At 41.1% G+C, this 12,476-nt stretch overlaps 1 pseudogene; it reads left to right on the top strand.

Annotated features, from left to right (window-relative positions):
- The first annotated feature begins 883 nt into the window (after positions 1-883).
- On the top strand, positions 884-2,112 carry LOC141409452 (heterogeneous nuclear ribonucleoprotein A1-like; annotated as a pseudogene).
- The last annotated feature ends 10,364 nt before the right edge of the window (positions 2,113-12,476 follow it).

Consider the following 12,476-nt stretch of genomic DNA (forward strand, 5'->3'; position numbering starts at 1 on the left):
ACAAAAATATTGTAAGTGCCTATAGGGAGGAAACATTTTGAGGGAAGCTAGAGATAAAGAAGGGAGATGTGACTAGCAACCCCAACATGGAAAATTCTGCTCTTTATCTGAACCAAAAGGGATGCCAAATAAGAGTGGCTTTCAGCAGCACCATGCTGGAGGAGGCATGCATCATGGGTACTCTGAGCAAGAATTTCTAGCCAGCCTTCCCACACAACCAGGGTATTCCCTTTGGAAACCTCTTTATCTTGGATGGGCAGTTCTCCAAACGTGACCAAGAATTGAGGCAATCCTGGGCTTAAGGTGCTATCTAGTGCCGATAAGTAGGCAATGATCTAGGATTAAGGGTGCTCAACAGGCAAACTTCAAAGAGCTTGTAAACAAACATACCATAGAAATACCAAAGCAAGCCAGCCAGCAAAGACTGGAATAAATCACTAATCTTTCATAGATATAAGTCCAGAAAAAATAAAAGCAAACATGAAAGCATAGCTTCCCCAAATGGACAAAGCAAGGAGCCAGTGATTGACCCTAGTGAGACGGCAATGTGTGAGTTTTTAGATGAACAATTCAAAACAGCACATCTAAGGAAACTCAACAAACTCCAAGATTAACCATTAAGCAATTCAGAAGTTTTTCAGGTAAATTAAACAAAAAGATTGAAATTTTAAAAATCAAACGGAAATGCTGGGACTTGGAAATACATTTACAGAACTGAAAAAAGCATATGAGTCTCTCAGTAGCAGAATAAATCAAGCAAAAAAAAAAAAAAGGAATAAATTCAAAGACAGCATACTTGAAAACAGTCATAGAAGAAACAGGAACAAAAAGAAATGAAGAATGCTTACAAAATATGTGGATTAACCTTAAAAAAAAAAAGCAAATTTAAGAAATATTGACATTCAAGAGGGAGTTGAGAAAGAGCAATAAATATGTAGTTTATTTGCCTTTCTGCCTGTAGACGATGCTGAAGAAGCATCGTTAAAGTCTCTCTTCTCCCTGCTGTCATGTCGAAGTCAGAGTCTCCTAAAGAGCCCAAACAGCTGAGGAAATGTTTCATTGGAGGGTTGAGCTTTGAAACAACCGAAAAGAGCCTGAGGAGCCATTTTGAGCAATGGGGAACACTCATGGACTGTGTGGTAATGAGAGATCCAAACACCAAGTACTCCAGGGGCTTTGGGTTTGTTACATATGCCACTGTGGAGGAGGTGGATGCAGCCATGAGTGCAAGGCCACACAAGGTGGATGGAAGAGTTGTGGAACCAAAGAGAGCTGTCTCAAAAGAAGATTCTCAAAGACCAGGTGCCCACCTAACTGTGAAAAAGATATTTGTTGGTGGCCTTAAAGAAGACACTGAAGAACATCACCTAAGAGATTATTTTGAACAGTATGGATAAATTGAAGCGATTGAAATCATGACTGACTGAGGCAGTGGCAAGAAAAGGGGCTTTGCTATTATAACCTTTGATGACCATGACTCCGTGGATAAGAATGTCATTCAGAAATAACGTACTGTGAGTGACCACAACTGTGAAGTTAGGAAAGCCCTGTCAAAGCAAGAGATGGCTAGCGCTTCATCCAGTCAAAGAGGTCAAAGTGGTTCTGTAAACTTTGGTGGTGGTCCTGGAGGTTATTTTGGTGGGAATGACAACTTTGGTCATAGAGGAAACTTCAGTGGTCATGGTGGCTTTGGTGGCAGCCATAGTGGTGGTGGATATAGTGGCAGTGGGGATGACTATAATGGATTTGGTAATGATGGAAGCAAATTTGGAGGAGTTGGAAGCTACAATGATTCTGGCAATTACAACAATCAGTCTTCAAATTTTGGACCCATAAAAGGAGGAAACTTTGGAGGCAGAAACTCTGGCCCCTATGATGGCAGAGACCAATACTTTGCCAAACCACAGAACCAAGGTGGCTGTGGCAGTTCCAGTAGCAGCAGTGGCTATGGCAGTGGCAGAAGATTTTAATTAGGAAAAAATCTTAGCAGGAGAGGAGAGCCAGAGAAGTGACAGGGAAGCTACAGGTTACAAGATTTGTGAACTCAGCCAAGCACAGTGATGGCAGGGCCTAGCTGCTACAAAGAAGTCGTGTTTTAGACAAATACTCATGTGTATGGGAAAAAAAACTCAAGGACTGTGTTTGTGACTAATTGTATACAGGTTATTTTAGTTTCTGTTCTGTGGAAAATGTAAAGCATTTGAACAAAAGTTTTTAATGTAGATTTTTTTTTGTTTTTTGCACCCATGCTGTTGATTGCTAAATGTAATAGCCTGATCATGATGCTGAATAAATGTCTTTTTTTTTTTTTTAAAGAAAAAACACCAAACTTTCCAAACCTAGACAAAGATATAAATATCCAGGCACAGGAAGTTCATAAACACCTAAACAGATTCAAGAAAAACAAGACTATACTAAAACAAAAATTAGTCAGACTCTCAAAGGTTGAGGACAAAGAGAAAATCCTAAAAGCATCAAGAGAAAGTAAGGAAATAACATATAATGAAGCTTTAATTTGTAGGGAAACAGCCTTCTCAGTGGAAACCATGCAAAGCAGGAAAGAGCAGGATGACATATTTGAAATGCTGAAGAAAAAAACTGACACTAAGAATATATTACACCCAACAAAGCTTTCCTTCAAACATGAAAGACAGATAATGTCTTTCCCAGACAAACGAAACTGAGGAAATTCACTAGAACTTTGTAGAACTAGACAGGTTCTACAAACAGTGTTAAAGAAAGATCTTCATGTAAAAAGAAAAGAATGCGAAAATGGCCGAACAGCAACAGCTCTGGTCTGCAGTTCCCAGGGAGATCAACACAGAAGGTGGGTGATTTCTGCATTTCCCACTTACATAACCAGTTCATTTCATTGGGACTGGTTAGACAGTGGGTGCAGCCCACGGAGGGCAAGCTGAAGCAGGATGAAGTGTTGCCTCACCCAGGAAGCACAAGGGGTTGGGGAACTCCCTCCCCTAGCCAAGGAAAGCCAGGAGGGGCCATGTCGTGCGGAACAGTGCACTCAGGCTCAGATACTATGATTCTCCCATGGTCTTTGCAACGCATAGACCAGGAGATTCCCTCGGGTGCCTACACCACTAGGGCACTGGGTTTCAAGCACAAAACTGGGTGGCCATTTGGGCAGACACCCAGCTAGCTGCAGAAGTTTATTTTTTTTCTTTTTTTTTCTTTTTTTTCCATACCCTGGTGGTGCCTGGAATGCCAGTGAGAATGAACTGTTCACTCTTCTGGAAAGAAGGCTGATGCCAGGGAGCCAAGTCGTCTAGCTCAGCAGGTCCCACCCCCACAGACCCCAGCAAGCTAAGATCCACTGGCCTGAAATTCTCGCTTCCAGCACAGCAGTCTGAAGTCGACCTCAGATGCTTGAGCTTGGTGGGGGGAGGGGCATCCACCATTACTGAGGCTTAAGTAGGTGGTTTTCCCCTTATTGTGTAAACAAAGCCACCAGGAAGTTCAAGTTGGGCGGAGCCCAGCAGGTCGGCAAAACTGTTGTAGCCAGACTCCCTCTCTAGATTCCTCCTCCCTGGGCAAGGCATCTCTGAAAGAAAAGCAGCAGCCGCAGTCAGGGGCTTATAGATAAAACCCCCATCTCCCTGGGACAGAGCACCTGGGGGAAGGGGCAGCTGTGGGTGCAGCCTCAACAGACTTAAACATTCCTGCCTGCAGTCTCTGAAGAGAGTAGCGGATCTCCCAGTACAGCACTCGAGCTCTGCTAACAGACAGACTGCTTCCTCAAGTGGGTCCCTGACCCCCATGCCTCCTGACAGGGAGACACCTCCCAGCAGGGGTCAACAGACACCTCAAACAGGAGAGGTCTGGCTGGCATCTGGCAAGTACCCCTCTAGGAAGAAGCTTCCAGAGGAAGGAACAGGCAGCAATCTTTGCTGCTCTGCAGCCTCGGCTGGTGATACCCAGGCAAACAGGGTCTGGAGTGAATCTCCAGCAAACTCCAGCAGACCTGCAGCAGAGGGGCCTGACTGTTAAAAGGAAAACTAACAAACAAAAAGGAATAGCATCAAACAAAAAGGAATAGCATCAACATCAACAGAAAAGATGCCCACACAGAAATCCCACCCGAGGGTCACCAACATAAAAGAATAAAGGTAGATAAATCCATAAAGATGAGGAAAAACCAGCACAAAAAGGCTGAAAATTCCAGAAACCCGAATGCCTCTTCTCCTCCAAAGGATCACAACTCCTCACCAGCAAGGAAACAAAACTGCACAGAGAATGAGTTTGATGAACTGACAGAAGTAGGCTTCAGAAGGTGGATAATAACAAACTCTTCTGAGCTAAAGGAGCATGTTTTAACCCAATGCAAGGAAGCTAAGAACCTTAAAAAAAGTTAGAGGAATTGCTAACTAGAATAACCAGTTTAGAGAAGAACAAATGACCTGATGGAGCTAAAAAACACTGCACTAGAACTTCGTGAAGCACACACAGGTATCAATAGCTGAATCAATCAAGCAGAAGAAAGAGTATAAGAGACTGAAGATCAACTTAATGAAATAAAGTGTGAAGACAAGATTAGAGAATAAAGAATAAAAAGGAATGAACAAAGCATCCAAGAAATATGAGACTATGTGAAAAGACCAAACCTATGTTTGATTGGTGTACCTGAAAGTCACAGGAAGAATGGAACCGAGGTGGAAACACTCTTCAGGATATTATCCAGGAGAACTTCCCCAACCTAGCAAGACAGGCCAACATTGAAATTCAGGAAATACAAAGAACACCACAAAGATATTCATTGAGAAGAGCAACTCCAAGACACATAATCATCAAGTTCACCAAGGTTGAAATGCAGGAAAAAATGTTAAGGGCAACCAGGGAGAAAGGTCAAGTTACCCACAAAGGGAAGCCCATCAGACTAGTGGCGGATCTCGCTGCAGAAACTCTACAAACCAGAAGAGTGGGGGCCAATATTCAACATTCTTAAAGAAAAGATTTTTCAGCCAGAATTTCATATCCAGCCAAACTAAGCTTCTTAGGGAACGAGAAATAAAATCCTTTACAGACAAGCAAATGCTGAGAGGTTTTGTCACCAGCAGGCCTGCCTTACAAGAGCTCCTGAAGGAAGCACTAAATATGGAAAGGAAAAACTGGTACCAGCCACTGCAAAAACATACCAAATTGTAAAGACCATTGACACTATGAAGAAACTGCATCAACTAATGGACAAAATAACCAGCTAGCATCATAATGACAGGATCAAATTCACACATAACAAGATTAACCTTAAATATAAATGGGCTAAATGCCCCAATTAAGAGACACAAACGGGCAAATTGGATAAAGAGTCAAGACCCATTGGTGTGCTGTATTTAGGAAACCCATTTCATGTGCAAAGAAACACATAGGCTCAAAATAAAGGGATGGAGAAAATAAAATGGAAAGCAAAAAAAGCTGGGGTTGCAATCCTAGTCTCTGATAAAACAGACTTTAAACCAACAAAGATGGAAAAAGACAAAGAAGAGCATTACATAATGGTAAATGGATCAATGCAACAAGAAGAGCTAACTATCCTAAATATATATACACCCAATACAGGAGCACCCAGATTTATAAAGCAAGTTCTTAGAGACCTACAAACAGACTTAGACTCCCACACAATAATAGTGGGAGACTTTAACACCACACTGTCAATATTAGACAGATCAATGACACAGATAATTAACATGGATATTCAGGACTTGAACTCATCTCTGAACCAAGCAGACATAATAGACATCTAATGAACTCTCCACCCCAAATCATCAGAATATACATTCTTCACAGCACCACATTACACTTATTCTAAAATTGAACACATAATTGGAAGTAAAACACTCCTCAGCAAATGCAAAGGAACGGAAATCATAACATACAGTCTCACAGACCACAGTGCAATCAAATTAGAACTCAGAATTAAGAAACTCACTCAAAACTGCACAATTACATAGAAACTGAACAACAATGACTACTGGGTGAATAACGAAATTAAGGCAGAAATAAATAAGTTCTTTGAAACCAATGAGAACAAAGACACAGCATACCAGAATCTCTGGGACACAGCTAAAGCAGTGTTAGGAGGGAAATTTATAGCACTAACTTCCCACAGGGGAAAACAGGAAAGATCTAAAATCGACACCCCAATACCATAATTAAAAGAACCAGAGAAGCAAGATCAAACAATTTCAAAAGCTAGAAGAAGACAAGAAATAATTAAGATCAGAGCAGAACTGAAGGAGATAGAGACACAAAAAATAGCCTTCAAAAACTCGATGAATCCAGGAACTGCGTTTTGAAAAGATTAACAAAATTGATAGACTGCTATCCAGGCTAATAAAGAAGAAAAGAGAGAAGAATTAAGAGACACAATGAAAAATGATAAAGGGGATACCACCACTGATCCCACAGATAAACAAACTACCATCAGAGAATACTATAAACACCTCTATGCAAATAAACTAGAAAATCTAGAAGAAATGGATAAATTCCTGGACACATACACTCTCCTAAGACTAAACCAGGAAGAAGTCAAATTCCAGAATAGACCAAAAACAAGTTCTGAAATTGAGGCCGTAATTAATAGCCTACCAACCAAAAAAAGTCCAGGACTAGACAGATTCAAAGCCAAATTCTACCAGAGGTACAGAGGTGCTGGTACTATTCCTTCTGAAACTATTCCAAACAATAGAAAAAGAAGGACTCCTCCTTAACTCATTTTATGAGGCCAGCATCATCCTGATGCTAAAACCTGGCAGAGACACAACAAACAAAGAAAATTTCAGGCCAATATCCCTGATGAACATCGATGTGAAAATCCTCAATAAAATACTAGCAAATCGAATCCAGAAGTACATCAAAAATCTTATCCACCACGATCAACTTGGCTTCATCCCTGGGATGCAAGGATGGTTCAACATATGCAAATCAATAAATGTAATCCATCACATAAACAGAACCAATGGCAAAAACTACATGATTACCTCAATAGATGCAGAAAAGGCCTTTGATAAAATTCAACACCACTTCATCCTAAAAACTCTCAATAAACTAGGTAGTGATGGAACATATCTCAAAATAATAAGAGCTATTTATGACAAACCCACAGCCAATATCATACTGAGTGGGCAAAAGCTGCAAGCATTCCCTTTGAAAACCAGCATAAGACAAGGATGTTCTCTTTCACCACTCCTATTCAACATGGTATTGTAAGTTCTGGCCAGGGCAATCAGGCAAGGGAAAAAAATAAATAGGAAGAGTGGAAGTCAAATTGTCACTCTTTGCAGATGACATGATTGTATAATTAGAAAACCCCATTGTCTCGGTCCAAAAATTCCTTAAGCTGATAAGCAACTTCAGCGAAGTCTCATAATACAAAATCAATGTGCAAAAATCACAAACATTTCTATACACCAATAATAGACAAATAGAGAGCCAAATCATGAGTGAATTCCCGTTCACAATTGCTACAAAGAAAATAAAATACCTAGGAATAAAACTTACAAAGAATGTGAAGGATCTCTTCAAGGAGAACTACAAACCACTACTCAAGGAAATAAGAGAGGACACAAACAAATGGAAAAAACATTCCATGGTCATGGATAGGAAGAATCAATATTGTGAAAATGGCCATACTGACCAAAATAATTTATTGATTCAATGCTATCCTTATCAAGCTACCAAAGACTTTCTTCACAGAATTAGAAAATACTACTTTAAATTTCATATGGAACCAAAAAAGGGCCCATATACCAAGAAAATCCTAAGCAAAAAGAACAAAGCTGGAGGCATGATGCTACCTGACTTCAAACTATACTACAAGTCTACAGTAACCAAAACAGCATGGTACTGGTACCAGAACAGATACATAGACTAATGGAACAGAACAGAGGCCTCAGAAATAACGCCACCATATACAACCATCTGATCTTTGACAAACCTGACAAAAACAAGCGATGGGGAAAGGATTCCCTATTTAATAAGTGGTGTTAGGAAAGCTGGCTAGCTATATGCAGAAAACTGAAACTGGATCCCTTCCTTACACTTTATACAAAAATTAACTCAAGATAGATTAAAGACTTAAATGGAAGACCTAAAACCAAAAAAACCCAAAAGAAAACCTAGGCAATACCATTAGAACAAAGGCATGGACAAAGACTTCATGACTAAAACACCAAAAGCAATGGTGATAAAAACCAAAATTGACAAATACAGTCTAATAAAACTAAAGAGCTTCTGTACAGCAAAAGAATCTAGGATCAGAGTGAACAGGAAACCTACAGAATAGGAGAAAATTTTTGCAACCTATCCATCTGACAAAGAGCTAATATCCAGAATCTACAAAGAACTTAAACAAATTTAGTAGAAAAAAAACAAACAACCCCATCAAAAAGTTGGCAAAAGATATTAACAGACACTTCTTAAAAGAAGACATTTATGCAGCCAACAAACATATGAAAAAAAGCTCATCATCACTGTTCATTAGAGAAATGCAAATAAAAAACCACAATGAGATACCACCTCACACCAGTTAGAATGGCGATCATTAAAAAGTCAGGAAACAACAGATGCTGTGGAGAGGATGTGGAGAAATAGGAATGCTTTTACACTGCTTTTGGGAGTGTAAATTAGTTCAACCATTGTTGAAGACAGTGTGGTGATTCCTCAAGGATCAAGAACCAGAAATACCATTTGACCCAGCAACCCCATTACTGGGTACATACCCAAAGGATTATAAATCATTCTACAATAAAGACACATGCACATGTATGTTTATTGCAGCACTGTTCACAAGAGCAAAGACTTGGAACCAAACCAAATGCCCATCAATGATGGACTGGATAAAGAAAATGTGGCATGTATACACCATGGAACACTATGCAGACATGAAAAATGGTGAGTTCGTGTACTTTGCAGGGACATGGATGAAGCTGGAAACCATCATTCTCAGCAAACTAACACAGGAACAGAAAACCAAACACCTCATGTTCTCACTCATAAATGGGAGTTGAACAATGAGAACACATGGACACAGGGAGGGGAACATCACACACCACGGCCTGTCAGGGGGTGAGGGGCTAGGGGTGGGATAGCATTAGGAGAAATACGTACATAATGGGTTGATAGGTGCAGCAAACCACCATGATACCCATGTAACAAACCTGCACGTCCTGCACATATATCCTGGAACTTAATGTATAATTTTAAAAATAAAAGAAAAGAATGGTAACATGCAAAAGAAAACACTCAAAGATAAAAAAATTCACTGGAAAGTGTAAATACTAGATGTAGACTGAGACAATAAAAAGTCAAAATGTGATAAGGATGAAGTTAGAGTACAGTGTTTTTTTTAGTTTTCCTTTGTTTGCTTCTTTCTATTCTTTTGTCTGTAATTAAAATTAAGTTCTCATCTGTTTAGAATAACTTGCTACATCCATAAGACATTTTTTAAATACCATGTTAACCACAAAGCAGAAACTTGCTTTAGATACACCAAAAAATAAAAAGGAAATAATTAAAACATACCACCCAGTAAAATAATTTTTCCTGAAAGGGAAACAGTAAGAAAGAGAGAGTTACAATACAACCAGAAAACAAGGAACAAGATGGTATTAGTAGGACTTTACATATCAAAAATAACTTTGGATGTAAATGGACTAAATTCTCCAATAAAAGACAGAGTGGCTAAACAGCTAGAGAAACAAGACTCAATGATATACTGCTTATAGGAAACTCATTTCACCTAAAAAGATACATAAAGATTGAAAATGAAGCGATGGAAACAGATATTCCATGTATATGGAAACCAAAAAGGAACATGACTAGCTGTACTTAGATAAAAGAGACTTCAAGTCAAAAACTATAAATAGAAACCAAGAAGGTTAAATGATAAATAAATCAATTCAACAAGAGGATATATCAATTGTAAATATATATACACCTAACACTGGAGCACCCAATTATATAAGACAAACAATGAATTTAAAGGGAGAAATACAACAAAATAATAATAGGAGACATCAATAGCCCAATCTCAGTAACGGACGGTTCGTCCAGCGGGTAAATAAACAAAGAAACATCAAAGTAAACATTCTCTTGAGACAAATGAAAACGGAAACACAACATAGCAAAATCTATGGAATATAGCAAAAGCAGTAGTACTAAAAGGGAAGTTTAGAGAAATAAATGCCTACATCAAAAGAGTGAAGAGATTTCAAATAAAAAACCTAACAATGCACCTAAAGAACTAGAAAAGCAAGGATAAACTAAACTCAAAATTAGTAGAAGACATGATAAAGATCAGAGCAGAAATAAGTTAAATTGATACTAAAATAAAACAAAAAAAATGAAACTAAAAGTTGGCTTTTTGAAAAAATAAACACAAATGACAAACATTCAGAAGGGCTAACCAGAACTTTACTGTTCTAAGAATACCTCTAACTGGGACTTGTATGTTCCTTACGTTATTTGGTCACCAAAAAGAGGTAGGCAGAGCTAATAATATTGACTCCATCATGCTGACAAGGAAACCATGATTTAGAGGAATCAAGGGGCCTTTAAAAGAAATCACAGATGTTTTTCCAAGATGGCAGATTAGAGGCTTTTAGCATGCTTTAGCCACTTGGAAATAGTAAAATAGTGCATGAAGATAAACTCCGTGCGCTTTAATTCAAGAAGGAAAATAGGAATCTACCAGAACTGTGAAGGACACGCAAGACCCAAGAGACGAGAACATGGGCAAACAGCCTCCATGATGGTGCCCAGCTGATAAAAGTGAGTGAAACCCGAGTATGTGAAAGTGGAAGAGAGCTGCTCTCTGTGACTCACCTTTCCGGTAGGGACCTGAGCAACCCAGGCCTACTGAGCATACTATTTCTCCCAAGCCCTGGTGCTAACTTGGAGACAGGCTTGGAGATGTTGTGAGAGAAAGACACCAGGAAAAACTGCCAACATTTTCTTAGACCCTGTACTAAGAAAAGGATGCCATTTTTAATCTGGATACATACAAAGTCATCCATTCTTTGGTGATGCAGCTGCATGGTCATGCAGGCCTTTTAATCTCAGGCCAGAGATTGGAACACCTGCTCTGGAGTGGTGTACAGGCCTCCAAAGCCAGAACTGAGGAAAGTGCCTCAGCAGTAGGCACTGGAAGGGTGCTCTTCCCTGTGGCAGCCTTAGGGGAGGAGGAGAGCTGCTACAGCTGTGGTTTCCCCTGGGCAATAAGTCTTGCAGCTAGGCCCAGGCTGGCAACCTAGAACTGGTCTGTATGTGCTACTGCTGGGTGCCCCAGCCTACTCCTCTGAGATTATGGTACAACAGGGCCCTCTCTGCCCCACCCTCAGGAAGAAATCCAGGTATTTGGAGCACTGACTTGCCTGGATCAGCAGCCTGAGTTGTCCCACCCTTTATGGACATAGACATAGATTGTGGTGCAGTAGGGCCCTCTAGGCTCCATACACAGGCAGATCTCCAGGTATTTGGAGAATCTCCTTGTCTGGATCAGCAGCTTCAGCTGCCACACTCTTCTTGTGCATAGATTATGGTACAGCGGAATCCTCTAAATCCACACATAGGCAGATCTCCAGGCATTTGGAGCACCTGCTCACCTGGACTAGCAGCCTGAGTTGCTCCACACTTCCTGTGCAGAGATCATGGTATGGGGGGCTCTCTCCAATTCACACCCAGGCAGATCTCCAGGCATCTGGTGCAGCAGCCTGAGCTACCCTATTCTTCCTGGGCATAAATCATGGTGAAGTAGGACTCTCTCCATTCCACACACAGGTAGATCTCTAGGCATTCAGAGCGCCTGCTCACCTGGATCAGCATCCTGACCCGCCCCACACTTTCTGTGCAGAGATCCTGGTGCAGGGACGCCCCCCTCTGCTCCAGGCCAAGGTATATCTCCAGGCATTCAAGGCATCTTCTTGTCCATATTGGTAGTCTGAGTTGCCCCACCCTTTCTGTGCAGAGATCCAGGTGCAGGGAGGCCCTCTCCCCTCCACCCCCAGGCAGATATCCAGGAATCTGAAGTACCCACACTTCTGGATTAAGAATTTAGGTCAGCACTCATCCTCATCCAGAGAACTTGGGTCTAAGGTTTCCCAGCTCCACACCCAGGCACAGCTCTGAGTGCTTGGTGGCCACCCACTAGATTCTCCCTCAGTACTGGTGCTTCTGCCTTCCCTTGGGGGACCTTTGGGCAGACCTGCCCAGTCAAGCCCCACCTATATTGGCCCCCATCCCCCTGGGGCTGAGCAGAGAACTTAGATCACTGAGCACTCCATGAATCAGCCCATTGCCTGAGGCAACAGAGAGTGGTTCCGGTTATCTCTCAGCTCGGTGGCCTTGCACGAGGACTGAGAGTTGCCACCTCCTGTTGGGTTCGGCGTCATTCCGGGTCGGTCCAGTGTGTGCGCTCACCCGCCTGTCGCAGAGGGCCGAAGCCACAGGCTAAGCGGCGTGGACGG

The sequence above is a fragment of the Macaca fascicularis genome, chromosome X, assembly GCF_037993035.2.
Source record: "Macaca fascicularis isolate 582-1 chromosome X, T2T-MFA8v1.1".
Taxonomy (NCBI): Eukaryota; Metazoa; Chordata; class Mammalia; order Primates; family Cercopithecidae; genus Macaca; species Macaca fascicularis.